Below are 14,743 nucleotides of genomic sequence, written 5' to 3'. Positions count from 1 at the left end.
CTGCCACAAGACCCCTACTTTCACCTCTGATGGCATGGCCATCTACCAAGGTTATGATGTCAGCCACATATAATTGTGCCATTTGGCACCTGTGCAAATGATAAGTGTGACCCCCTCCCCCATATAGCATATGTGAAGATGTCTAGGGCACATTGTCACTTTACCATGCACTACCCCTCACAGTTTTTAACTAGTACTGCATGCATCATGTTTATACTATTTGACACCACACTGTTACTGTATGGTTTTCGTTATCCCCACTGGATTGGGCTGCCTTATACTGTGCCTTTCACTGACAGGGGTGTGTGGCATGCCTGCTGCTTGCTTTTTTTGTCTGACACTTTTCAATGGATGCTGATGATGATGTGTTGATTGTGGCAGGGACTGCTGTAGGGGGCCTGAAGGTTTCTGGCACCAATATCTGATATGCATACTTCTTAGTAACCATATTATATAATATGCAGCATTCTACAGACATTTTTGCAGGTTGAGGTAGGTAGGTAGATATTGCAGTGCTTCCAGACATAACTAGTCAGCAGAACTGAGACTCTAACAAGCCAGATGTACTCTCTTTGATGTTTCTGGTTTGCACATCGGCAGTGTTAAACTATAGTTTAGCCATGCTGTGTGAGTTTCTTATGGGCAACATCAGCCAGGGCTACAGTGGGTATGCTGCATCCCCTGAGAACAGAATTAACCTTTTGTGCATGAGATATGCACACACTATCTTTGGCTCTGTGTATGCATGGTTATCATATGGCTTACATTTAACAGACAGAAGGCCTTGTGGAATTTCATTAAACAGGACCCTGTTATAGATGGGCCATATACTAGATGTGGACAGTTCAAAGCAGCTGTGCAAGCACATTGGTTTTCTAACCCTATTTATCGCACCCTACCTGGCAGCTGACAGAATTGTAACTTTTGCTGCTGAGATACTCTAGTCAACATAGTGCAAGCAGGGCCTGTATTAACTCAAGTATGTAGTCTGACTACAGGTGTGTAGTCTTACCACCCAATACTTCAGACAGGTGGATGATATAACAGAAACCACATATAGTGGTGGCTTTCTCCCCTGTGTGTTAGTGAACAGGTATGCTTGTTCAAATGTGGAAGTAGTACATTAAGAAATGATTAAATATTTTTCTGACCAACATCTGTGATCATAACTCTCAACCTCTTAGAGCAAGAAATCTGGGCAAAGCCATAAATAAAAGTGGGACAAAGGCCCAAAAATAGGGACAGTTTTTTAAATATTGCTCTTATAAACTTAGAAAGTTGATAGAATAGTAGGTTTTGCATTAGCATGAATTTTCTGAAGGGTATGAAGTCTGAAACTCAAAAGTCTGTCATTATTTTCTAACTTTAGTTTTTAATGATTTGGCATTAATTTGCCAGAAAACCACAATTTTATGAAAAACAGACCAAAAATATAAGGCAAAACGGGACATTCTGCACAAATCTGTACAGTTGAGAGGTATGTATGTAATGTGCCTAGCATGTTTCTTGTTTTTTTCTGGAAAAGTCACTGTCTTTTGAATTGAAGGGCTACACATATCTTAGTGTCCACCAATACAGGAAGTCCATAAATTCCTCCTGATTGTGCTCTTGGGCAATGTATGCCAGCCAATACTTGCACAGTGTCTCTGTCAGCCAATGATTGTACAATATCTCTGCCCACTCTAAAATGGTCTTTTAGCTGCTATTCAGTTATCTGGTGGCAGGTGATGCTCTGCTGGTACCATTTCTGTTCAGAGTGCCTGACACCACATCATGTAGTCAGATAAGAGGAATAATAAAAGCAGGTACTGCATGAATGCTGCTGCTTCTGGTATCTTTGTTTACTGCAGATTCACACATTTCCACATGCTTTTTGCTCATATAAAAGTAAGCACTATGCTGTGTACCTACTGCACCCTATGTATATGAAACATGACTTTCTCTTAGCGGCACCCATTTGCAACTCCTTATCCTTAGTTAAACTGATAGAATTACATTTGCATATATTACATGTTCATACTCTTATTTTATCATTGGTTTCCTCACTGCTCAATAGCAGCAACTGACAGTATCCAAAATGCCTGCATGTGGCTGCTTTCCTCACAGTGGTGTGCAGTGTATTCTGTAAGTTGAGAAGGAATACTTACCAAAATGCATACTTTATATAGATCTACATTATATTACTAAATCTACAAAACAAAGTCATGTGCACATCATATAGTTGAAGAAAGAGTGTCTGCCATGCCAGAAGCAAAGTATTGTAGGATTGTAGGTAGTTACTAGGCATGAGGAACAGGAGACCACTGAGAAGCCTATTGTAATTTCCTAAAGCATTGACTGGTTACGTGACTTACTTAAGATCATACAGAAGGCAAATGACAGCTTAGGGAGTCAAGCTTCAGGCTACAGGAAGCAGTTCATCAACAGCCCAGAGCCTTAATCATGTCTGCCAAGTGTCAGGCATGTGCCTGGTGTAAACCAATAATAATATTAAATAATGCTTAATAAGGAAAGCCCTGAGCTAAGTATTTTGGTGGTGCAAATTTTTTGATTTAAATTTTGTATTTTCTCAGCACACACACCAGCAGGGTTTCCATGAGCTTCTGAATAGATCATTGACTGATGACATATCTATATGGGGGTCACATGAGGGAGGAACATGATGGGAAATTGCTTGAAGTACTGAAGAAACTGAGGTAGAGTAACCAGAGGATGAATGAAAGAAATTATAAAATCTGAAGCACTGCACTGAAATTAAAGGATTATGCTTTAACTAAATGATCAATTACAAGACATTGATAAGGAAAGAAAAAGTATACCAATAACTCTCACTGAGGGCAAACCAATTTTCATAGGAGTTCCTGCAAAGCTGCAGTATCTTTCTAATTGTATTTTAAATTTGTTGGATGTGTATTTGCCATTTAGGAACTTGTTGGTACTGTGCAAGAAAAAGGTGAGATGCTAAAATAGTATATAGGATGTCTGCATTAAAATAAGTTGATATTTTCAAGTTGATTTAAGTGCTTATTTGCTAAGCACTGTTACCAAATATTGACCCAATCAAGTGGAAATTAATCAATAACAAATTATTAAAATATTAAGTCTTATCAAAGTCAGGTTCCTGGGAATAAGCATAAAAGTGCAAAGTCAGACTTTAGAACAGTAACAACCTTCAACTGTTTTTTTTTTTTTTTTTTTTTTTACAGTGGGCTGCTCCCCTGCACCCCACTGTTATACCAACTGCATGATCCCACCACAGTAGAGAAAGGGCATGTTCAAGCTTCTTGCTGCACCATGACCTCCCTCAAAGTAATTCCATAATTCTCTGATCATATAAGTATCTGATGGTTTCTGCAGGCATTGCAGATATTCTTTATTCTAAAACCTTCAACCAAATATATTCATGTACATATACATATGCGTATACTTATACATACTCATATTCATATCCACATATGTGAAGAAATTGAAAACACTGTCACCTGTTTTAGCATGTCTGGCAGGAGATGTGTGCATATTCTCAGATTAACTTGTATTGTATGCCAACATGCCTAATTGTGAAAATGTAAATACATTTTAGAATGTTGAGTTTCTCCCTGCTTAAACAGAATGTGTAAAGAATCTGTCAGTGTTTTAATACATTTCTAATTGTGAATGTTTGACGGGAGGTTCTGAAGTACTGTGGAGAATCAGCTGAACAGTAGGTGACGTCATTAGAATGTTCCTAGCTTCTAGGTGATTATTTAAACAGCTGACTGACAGGAAAACTAACTTTTTCAAATAGCTGACTGTTATTTTTAAAATTAGACAGTTCAGACTGTTAAGCTGTGCAGTTAGTCAAGTACTGAGCAGTTTGTGAAGAGCAGCTGTTAGTGAAGAGTTACAGTCCGTGGACACCCATGAAAGAGAGCTCACCAAAAACTTTGAGCCTGGCTTTGCCTTGCTGTTATGTGTTAGATTAGATCAGGGACAGTACTCTCCAGTTACATTAGAAATGTTTAGTTATTCAGATAGAGTTTTTCTAGAATGATGGATTTCTATCCTGCAGTTTAATTTTACTTTTCTGGTGATTGAATTCTGGTGTTTATTGAAAGTTATTGATTTAAATTCTTGTAATCATTTTACTTATTATTAAATGTTTTCCTTTACTTTACATTGTGGCTGGAAATCAGTGTTTTCCTTTAGAGATTAGAGAGTGCTTATACCTGTTTGTTACTCCCCAGGTCACCTCTAAGGCCTGGCTGTTTCTATTCTTAGCTATTATTTACTTTGATATTTAATTTTCATAAATGGACACCCCTTTAGAAGGGCATGAAGACACTCTGATTGGTGGCAGCATTACAGTATTATTTTGGGGAAGGGACACAGCTGAAAATCCATGTCAGTCCTTCCCAGAAGTGTTTGGATGTGTGAGATTTAAATTTACTTTGAGTGTGAGCATATTAGAGGTCTTAAACTGGGACACATTTCTCTGAAGTGTGTAATAAGGAGTTACATTGGGGGGACAGATGTATACAGTCCAGTCCCAGATTATTGAGTGTATTCCTGTTGTGCTCTTAGGAAAAAAAATTATGAAATATTACTCCTGTTTTAAGTGAGAGTCTCACATTGGAGTCAGTAAGGAGGATTGAAGCTCCTTAGTTACTAACACAGGATAGTAAGGGATGTCACATTTTATTGTTGGCAGTCCGGTGGGGTATTGGCCGGACATCACATTTAATTGGTGGCAGTCTGGTGGGATACAGCTGAATGTCACATTAATTGGTGCCAGCAGTGTGGGATTTTTAATTGGATTCCAGTAACCTGTGGGTAGTTGTCATTAAGGTGTGCACTCTTGACAGCAGCAAGGTAAACATTCATAATTTCAATCCACCATGGTTTTATTTATTTATTTTTTTAGTTAGATAGTCAGGGATAGCCGGCAAGGATATCAGCACAAGATTTTAGCAAGCTGACAAAGATCCAGTTTGCTAAGGAGTGTAAAGCCAGAGGATTAGTGCATACCAACCTGACCAAGGAAGCAATGATTTCAGCCTTTGTAGTAGCCACAGCTCAGACCTGACATTCAGAGGATATCCAGTTTGGTGTTGGTGATGTGCATACTGCTGAGATGGGACAGTCCACATTTTCTTTGGAGGACTTGAGAATCTCTCTAGTGTTAAAGAAACTGGAACTGGTAGCCAAACAACAGGAGGCTGAGGAGAGAATGTAATGTCTGCAGTTTGAAGGTGAGGAGAAACAGCGTCAATATAAAGAGAGACTGAGATGTTTTGAAACCAAGGCAAACAAGAGACCACACCAACATGAAGTGGAGCTTCTTACCTTTTGAGAGGATCATGGAGGTAATGAGGATGGGAATAACTAGAACCCAGAAGCTATAAAGGTCAGTAAACTTTTTCCTCAATACAGGGATGGGGATGGCTTTGATAGTTTTATTCATATCTTTGTGAGGCTATGTAGACAGAATAATGTTGACCATGAGCTCTTGGTTCAATTCCTGACTCCGTTACTCCAAGGTAAAGCTGTTCAACCATGTCAAAATTGTCTGATGTAGATTGTTTGAATTCCGTTAAAGTTGAGAACTGTCTTTTAGATTGTTTTAAAGTGACACCTGAAGCTTATAGAAAAATGTTTCGTGAACATAGACTCAAGGCAGATAAAATTGTACATGATTATATTGCTGAGTTAAGTTTCACTTTCATAGATGGGTGAGTGGGTGTCACTCCACCACTTTTGAGGGACTGGCAGACCTTTTGGTGAGGGAACAAGCCCTCAGGACTTTGCCTGATGACATGAGCGTCTGGTTAGCAGACCATGTGTGCAACTCTGCAGAGGAGTTGGGGAGAAAGGGGGATCTTTACTTGACAAGCAGAGCACCACTGCATAGGAAAGGGATACTCAGTCCTGCACACAGATTTAAGGAACCCATGGGAGGGAGTCTAAACCACTCCAACAGAGTACACCAGTAATAGAGAAAACACTAATCCATGTGCACTGTTAGTGTTTAGATGTTTCAAGTGTAACCAGAGGGAACACATAGCAGCCAAATGTCCTTCGCAGGAAGGTGCGAAATAGAAGGAGAAGGAGACAGTAATTGTGGATGACAAACTGCCAGTGGTAAGTTGCTTAGGAGCAATTGGAGAGCCAAATTATCACCAAAATTTATATCCTATCTTAGTAGATGGTAAACAGGTAACTGCTAAAAGGGACACAGCTTCTGATATAACCATTGTGAGACCTGCAGTGATTAGAGAAGAACAGTACTTGCTTGGGAAGTCCACTCCTGTCAGAGTGTTGGGAGGGACCCAGTTCCAAATACCTCTGGCTATGGTTCCTCTTGACTGGGAGGGGGAAGAGGAAGCAAGCAAGTAGGTGTGTTTGAGGATATTCCTGCAGATGTCCTGAAAGGGAATGACTTTGATGATGCAGTACCTTGTGTACATGCAGTGACATGCAGCCAGGTTAGGAGAAAGCATGTAGGTCCAGCAGTCTGGGAGAGACCCAGAGAGATCTCATATCTGAAGGTGGGACTGGCATGGTGGCTGTTTCAGAGAAGGTGCTATCTGGTAGCAGTTAAGTCTGAATGTAAGGTGCAACGATTGTTGGTACTGATGTTCCATTGAACACAGTGACTGTGAGGATGGAGGTGAGTGGTGGTACCCAGAGTGACAGTGAGGAACAGCTGTCGGAAGTTACTAGGCTTCCTGTGGAAGGAGAGCTTGTGTTTGAGAATATTCCTGCAGGTGCCCTGATAGGAATGACTGTGATGATGCAGTGCCTTGTGTGCATGCAGTGACACATAGTCAGGCTAGAAGACAGGCATGTAGGTCCAGTAGTCTGGGAGACACCTAGAAAGATCTCATACTTGAAGCCGGGACTGGCATGGTGACTGTTTCAGAGAAGGTGTTGTCTGGTAGCACTAAGTCTGAAAGTGAGCAACAGCTGCAGGGAGGTACTGAAGTTTCCTTGGACAAGGTGACTGCAAGGATGGAGGTGAGTGATAGCACTCAGACTCACAGTGAAGTACAGTTGTCAGAAGATGCTAAGCTTCCTGTGGATGGGAGGGCCGCAACTGTACAGTTGAGACAGGCTCAACTTATGGACGCTACAGTACAAAGCTTGAGGGAGATAGTTAATAAAGCACCTGAGGCTCAAGGAAGAGGGGAGTCTGGATATGGGAACAAATGTTTGTTGTATAAAGAGTGAACTCCTAAATGAGGAGTGGAAGTTGAGGTAGTATAGCAGTTGGTAGACCCCTAGAGCCTACCATCTGACACTTCTAGCTATAGTCCCTAATATTCCTTGGGAAAGGGATAGTAAGGAAGAGAAGAAAGATTTGTTGTATAGAAAGTGGGCTCCTAAGGGAGGGCTAAAAGGTGAGGTAGTGCAGCAGTTGGTAGATCCTAGAGTCTACCATTTGCCAATTCTAGCTAAAGTCCCTAAAGTACCTAATATTCCTTTTACAGGTGATATTGGTGTAGAAAAGGTGGCAAATGCTTTGCTTCACATTTTCAGCAGGGTAGATTTTCCAAGAGAGGAACTGACTGACCAAGGTGCCAACTTCATGTCAGACCTACTGACTTATCCTTGGAAGGGTTGTGGGTGAAACATTTTAAAAAAAAAACCTACTACCCCCAGACTAATGGTCTCGCAGAGAGGTTAAGCTCTACACTGAAGACTATGCTACGGGCATTTGCAGACCAACATGTGAGGGAGGTCTTGGATAGATTAAGTAGGGTATGATTAACCATTAAACCCAGCAAGTGTCAAGTGAGTATGGCAGAGGTCACTTACTTAGGATACAAAGTGGCAAGTGGTAAAATTAGGCCAGAACCTGTCAAGGTGGAAGCTATTCAATTGTGGCCAGTTCCTATTAATAAGAACCAAGTGAGAATATTTCTAGGGACAGTGGGGGTACAACAGGAAAGTTATGCCCAATTACAGTACCATAGCTATACCCCTTACGGACCTAACTAGGAAGAATAAACCAGACAAGGTAGTGTGGACCACAGATTGTGAACAGGCATTCCAAAAACTAAAAGAGATTTTGGAAGGACCCCCTGTGTTAGCTAGCCCAGATTACAATAAAGAATTTATTTTACACTTAGATCCTTCAAATTATAAGGTGGGGACTGTGCTCAGCCAAGTTTCCACTAAAGGAGAAGAGCACCTAGTGGTTTATCTGAGCTGTAGTCTCCAACCTAGAGAAGAGTGTTATGCAGCTGTGGAGAAAGAGTATTTGGTCATAGTGTGGGCATTGCAAAAGCTGCAGCACTATCTTTATGGGAGAAAATTCACAGTAATCACAGATTATAACCCTCTAACATTGCTTAGTATCGTCAGTTAGCAAAATGCCAAGTTACTGAGGTGGAATCTAGGATTGTAAGCATATGATATGACCATACAACATTGCAGTGTGGTTAATGATGCGGATGTATTGTCCAGGAGAGGAGTGAGTTAATATTCCCAGGTAGACTCATTTTTCTCAAGTGTCGGTTTTCAAGGGTCACTTGAAAATCATGCTTGAGTCTTAAGGGGGGGGTAAATGTAAAGAAACTAAAAACACTATCATCTATGTTAGCATGTCTGGCACAAGCTTTGTGCATATTCTCAGAATAACTTGTCATGCCAGCATGCCTAATTGTGAAAGTGTAAAATAAGTTTTAAAATGTTGAGTTTCTCCCTGTTTAAACAGAACGTTTAAAGAATCTGTCAGTGTTTTCATAAATTTCTAATTGTGCATGTTTGAGAGGGAGATTATTAAGTACCAACGAGAATCAGCTAAACAGTAGGTGACATCATTAGAATGTTCCTGGTTGCTAGGTGATTATTTAAACAGCTGATCAACTGGAAAAAGAACTTCATCGAACAGCTGACTGTAATTTTTAAAATAAGACAGTTCAGACTGTTAAGCTGTGCAGTTAGTCAATTACTGAGCAGTTTGTGAAGACAGCTGTTAGTGAAGAGTTTGAGTCAGTGGACACCCATGAAAGAGAACTCACCAAAAACTGTAAGCTTGCCTTTGCCTTGCTGTTATGTGTATCATTTTACTTATTATTAAATGTTTTACATTACTTTATATTGTGGCTGAAAATCAGTGTTTTTCTTTAGAGATATACCTGTTTGATACTCCCAGGTCACCTTGCAGGCCTGGCTGCTATCATTTACTCTGACATTTAATTTTCATAATTGGACACCCCTTTAGAAGGGCATGAAGACACTCTGATTGGTGACAGCATTACTTTATTATTTTGGGGAAGGGGCACAGCTGGAAATTGTGTCAGACATTCACAGATGTGATTGGATGTGTGAGATTTAAATTTACCTTGACTGTGAGTGTATCAGAGGTCTTAAAATTGGACACATTGCTCTGAAATGTGTAATAAGGAGTTGCATTTGGGGTGGGTAGAAGTATACAGTACAGTCCCCGATTATTGAGCATGTTCCTGTTGTGCTCTTAGGGGAAAGTTATGAAATATTACTCCTGTTTTAAGTGACAGTCTCAACTGGAATCAGTAATGAGCACTGAAGTTCCTTAGTTACTGACTCAGGATAGCAAGGGATGTCACATTTTATTGTTGGCAGTCCGGTGGGGTATTGCCCGGATGTCACATTTAATTTGTGGCAGCCCGGTGGGATATAGCCAGACATCACAATATACATATACATAAACATACACAAGCACACGTGCACATATATATCAAAATCATTACAAAAGAAAAAAAAATGAAGAACATTGCCAAGTCTAATAAAGGAGCCTTTGTACTTAGGCTGGTCTCTCAAGCCAAACATAATTATAATGTCTTCTTTAGCTATGTTAGAAAACTTAAAAATTATACATTGCTCATTCCAACCCAACAGGCATTCCCAATATGCTTGTAAAAACATTTAGTGCCAACTTCACCCCATGGATTATATTCAAAACCCCAAAATATCTGAATCCCTTACCCCCAAAAATTCTTCATCCATGGGATCTCACAATATACGTGGTTGCTGAAATAATAGTGTTAGACATTTCTTTGCAAACATAACTGGTTAACCTCAGTATAACATGTTGATTTTGTCCTGGATGAGTGGCATACTGCTGCAGTGATGCCTCTCTGTAAAGGTAATTACAGACTTATCTGCCTTACAAGTATCATCTAAAATGCTATAGGACATATTAAAACTGTCCTTATAAACTATGATATCAAAAATCTTGTGTAGTATCATCATTTTCGTAAATGACCCCTCCCTTCATCATACTGTCTAAACAACACTCCACTACAAAACAAAAATATAGTCAAGGACCTAGGTACTTGGGTTGATTGCTTCTTCTCTTTTGACCATCATGTGACAATAGTTGTCAGGAAATTCTTTATTTATTCCAGCTAATTATCAAAGGAATATCATCAAAGTCTAAAGAGGTAATCACTACTTTGTACTGAGTGTTGAGCAGGCCTGTTATCAAGTACAAACTCCCCTTTGGGATGTATTTCACTAAACATATCAAATAATTAGAAATAAACTCCACAAGTTCCTGAACAAATAGATCACAGACCTAAAGTCCCTGAGCTACCAAAACAGGTTGGAAACTCTATTCCTTTTTTCTGTTTCTTAAATACTTTTGCAGGATCTTTGTCTTATTTATAATGCTATTATAGACTCGACTGTCCTAAGCTTCCTGTTTCTCTGCAAGTTCAATATATACCTACCCATACTAGAACCAGAGATCTAAATCTTCAGCAACAGATAAATAAAACATGGTAGAGGAGCAGGTTTATAACCCCATGTCTTCAACACCATGTCTCCCACATTTCCAGAAAAAACTTCCTCTTCATGTTATATAGTGTTTCAATATCTTCTTTTAAGCTAGATGACTAGAGAGATGTCCACAAATTTACTTTGTGATTGGCTGGTATAGTTGGAAAAAGGAGGTGTTTCTTGAGGGAGGGAACTGGAAAGTCATGCGTGTTCATAACACTCAGTGGCCTTGAGATTAATCTTTTCGTTTGTTTGTTTAACCAGGCAAGTAAACTGGTCCTTCAATGTACCCTTTCCACTCATGGCATGGTCTACAAGTGCAAATGTAAAATAATATTTATGGACACATTAGTATATCCAGTCTACCTACATGTTTTTGTGATATGAGAGAAAAACTAAAGACTAGATCCTGGAACTAAGAAGGCAGACATTTACCACCATGCTTCCTGAGCTGCACAGATTAGCTGCCACTATATATATATATATATATATATATATATATATATATATATATATATATATGTATAATACATATATATATATGTACTGGAGTGTTTAATCTCTTTAAATCTGTGTTTGCCCTGATGAAGTAATATTAGAATTTGATCCACTGTATGCAGGTATGGAAATCATATCAAGACATTTCCAATGTCTTGCACATTTCTTTTAACTTCAAACCTTTAATCTGAACAATCCATAGTCCCATAATCAAGTCAAGAGGACAGATCAAACTGTAAAAAGCAAAATGAAAAAAGCTCAGACTGTTTAACAGTAAATGCTGTGTAGACAAACACTTAGCTTTGCTGCAGTACAGAAATATTCCTTGCAGGGTGGAATGTTTCATCAGCTCAGCTATTGCTAAGTCATAAAAGTTAGGCTACCTACATCTGCTGCCTCATATTAGCCTCAGAACTAGATAGAAACTGAAACAAAATGGCTCTAGATTAAATACTTTCATGCTCAGAGTATGATTTGTATCTTCTTTGGAAAGTGAAAGACTGAGATTGCAGCAAGGTTCCACAGAGAAACAGTCAGAGGGAATATTGGTGAAGTAATGTGAGCAATTAAGATCTCTTGGTGTTGGTAGAGAAGATAGGAAGATACTGAAAATAAATCATCAGAGGCATGCATTCACAGTGACTGTTTTGAATGTAGATATTCTATCTGAGCTATCTCCAGCAAAGAAGGAGTCAGGGAGATGTCCTGAAAGATGTCTGAAAATGTGTCTCAAGAGATATTTCCAAAAGCAGATGGTTTGCAGAAGAATGTCAGTGTATGCACACAACATCCTGAAAGACTGTCTGAAGAAGGTAACAGTTCCTAATATATCAGCATCAAAAGCATAGACCACAGTGTCTTGTAAATACTCCAAATATGATAAATTGATAAGAAAGTCAACAAGATAGTCAACTCCAAGAGCTGAAAAGTGCTTAAATGAATTACATTCAGTGAATATGCTGATACTGTAACAACAAAGTGTTCATTTTACATATAAATTAACAAACTGAAAAGGAAGGAAGCCTCTTGGAATTTGAAAAAAATTCTTAACATTATCACATTTTCTTACTGAAGCTATTGCCAGAAGTATAATATTAAAAACCTGTACTTCTGGGAATTGCTTCAATAAGAAAATGAAGCATAACATTAAAAACCTGTAGGCCGCGGTGGTGCAGCGGGTAGCATTGTTGCCTCACAGCAAGATGTTGTCCCATTCGAATCTTGGCTGGAGCGCCTTCTATGTGGAGTCTGCATGTCCTCCCCACAGTCGAGTGATGTTTAAAGACATGCAGGTAGGTGCATGCATGAATGGGTGTACCTTCTTTGAAGGTTGGACATCGGGCTGGCAACTCAGCACTGTAAAAATCCACTGCCAATCATTAGCAGACCAGAGTTCTGCTGTGGCGACCCCTAACCGGGAAAAGCCGAAAGAAAGATAATATTAAAAACCTAGGAATGCTTGCTATCAAATCCTGATATTTAAATAAATCTATACGAAAGTAAAGTGTGAATCTCTAACTTCCTGAAAGAGGTGGATGCATTTTATATATCCAGTTTGCAATACAAGTGGTGTCTATTATGTATCATATGCTGTGGTATCCTGTATCCATTGCAGAGTATGAATACATGATCAGTGTGCCTGTCTCAAAGAGTCTGTGTCCCTTTATTGAAAGCCACCCTGAATAGGAAAAGCTGCATTTAATATAAAGTGCTTTATTTTCTCTTAAAGTAGCTTGTAAATGATAGACAAAATACATATTTCAAAAGATCTCCTGCTTAGTTAAGCAGATAAATGTACTAAGATTAGTCGTGTATATAATGCAGCAAAACTGTTTTTCATTTATATGACTTCAAGGATGACACTGAGGCAGCAGAGTAGGTGTGCTCCAGTACAGGGCATAGCAACACAACCAAATGTAAGTACTCATGGATAAATATCACACAGCCCAACCCACAGCATTAATCATTGCTTGTCTAAACTTCAAAACTCAATATAAATCAAGGCCTACATAATTAGACTTGGAAATTTCAGTCGCCAAGCATTGGAAGATTAGCCTACTGCCCTACTAATAACTATTTTCAATTTACAATGGAATTTATCATGAAAAATAGCCCAGAACACCTAGTGAAGATCCAAATGGATATGGCAATATCCTAGCTATAATACTAAAATCTCTATATCATGTTCCTTTTGTGATATCCTTTGTAATACGTTCCAGTCGTGATCATGTTATTTCTGAAATAAGAGCAGAGCTCAGTACTACAGACATAAAACAACTGGAAATGGGATCTTTAGAAAAGGGTAGGAGCAAGTTACATAGAAAAAATGGTAATTGTGGGAATAATACATGCAGAATAATGTTTTGGAGGAGGACTGGGGTTTAAATGAAGGCAGGACTTGAATGAGCTATGTAATGTTTGGCTGACAATGACTGGATAAATTATAAGTGATGTATAATGGTTGCAGCTAAAATATGTCAATATGATTTGCAAAATGTATGATTCTCTGTGTCATATGTTTTAATTTAATAAAGATGTTTCCTGAGATTTCATGATACATACCAACAGGCAGCTATGGATACAGCCTATAAGGACATGTCTGCATCGCGTGTTTGAGCCTGCAGTCGAATGTTTAATGCTTCCATGCTATACTAGGTTTATTAAAGGTTTGATTCTCTTGATTTGGGGAGCGTTTTTCTGGTTGGGGTCTTATCTCCTAATTGTGTTTGTGATGGAGTCTTGAGTACCCTGCTGTGTTACTGGTGATTTGTGTCTGCAGTTTTTTAATCCTGCTGAAAATTGGTTTTGTTCTGTCCACATGTTTCTTGAGTTTGTTTTGAATTTCAGACTTGGGTTCTGAATGTCAAATTCCTGCGTGATGATGGTGCAAATTTAGTATTTTTACCTCACTGATACAGGTTTTCTGGTTTTGATTCTTGGTTGGGGTGGCTTCTTGTTGCATCTCTTTCCTTGGGTCAGGCCCTGCTCTCTTGGTTACCTGCCATTTAAAGAGCGTGTCTGCAGTAATCCCTCGTCTCTGCTAAAATTGTTTTTTTGTTCTGTCCGCAGTGTCTTGACCCGACATTTGAATGTCAGACTTAAAATTGTCCAATGTTTGATTCCTTGCATAATTGATGGGTTCGTGATAGTATTGTTGCACACACACTCACGCTATAGGTTTCTAGTTTGAAGTTCTTGGTTGGGGGTTTTCTGGTTTGATTCTCCTCCCTGTATTTGTTGGATTGCTCTGGTGCCCTGCCCCTGTGTTTTAGCGTCATCACAGTATTAATCTGCATTTTCTCTGCTGAAAATTGTTTTTGTTCCTGGTGCAATGCTGCTTGACCGGCATTTGAATTTCAGACTTCAAAAATTGAATGCATTTGAATTTCAGACTTCAGGTTTGCGGTGTAAAAATTTATTACCTTGAATTTATAGATTTCTGAGTTTTGAAGTAATTCCAGTTGGCGGTTGGCTTCTTTGAATTGTTGGTGTATCTCCTGCC

This window comes from Protopterus annectens, chromosome 3.part1, assembly GCF_019279795.1.
Source record: "Protopterus annectens isolate FY-2018-M chromosome 3.part1, PAN1.0, whole genome shotgun sequence".
Lineage (NCBI taxonomy): Eukaryota > Metazoa > Chordata > Ceratodontiformes > Protopteridae > Protopterus > Protopterus annectens.
The sequence above is the reverse complement of the archived record's forward strand: the minus strand, read 5'-3'. Positions refer to the sequence as shown.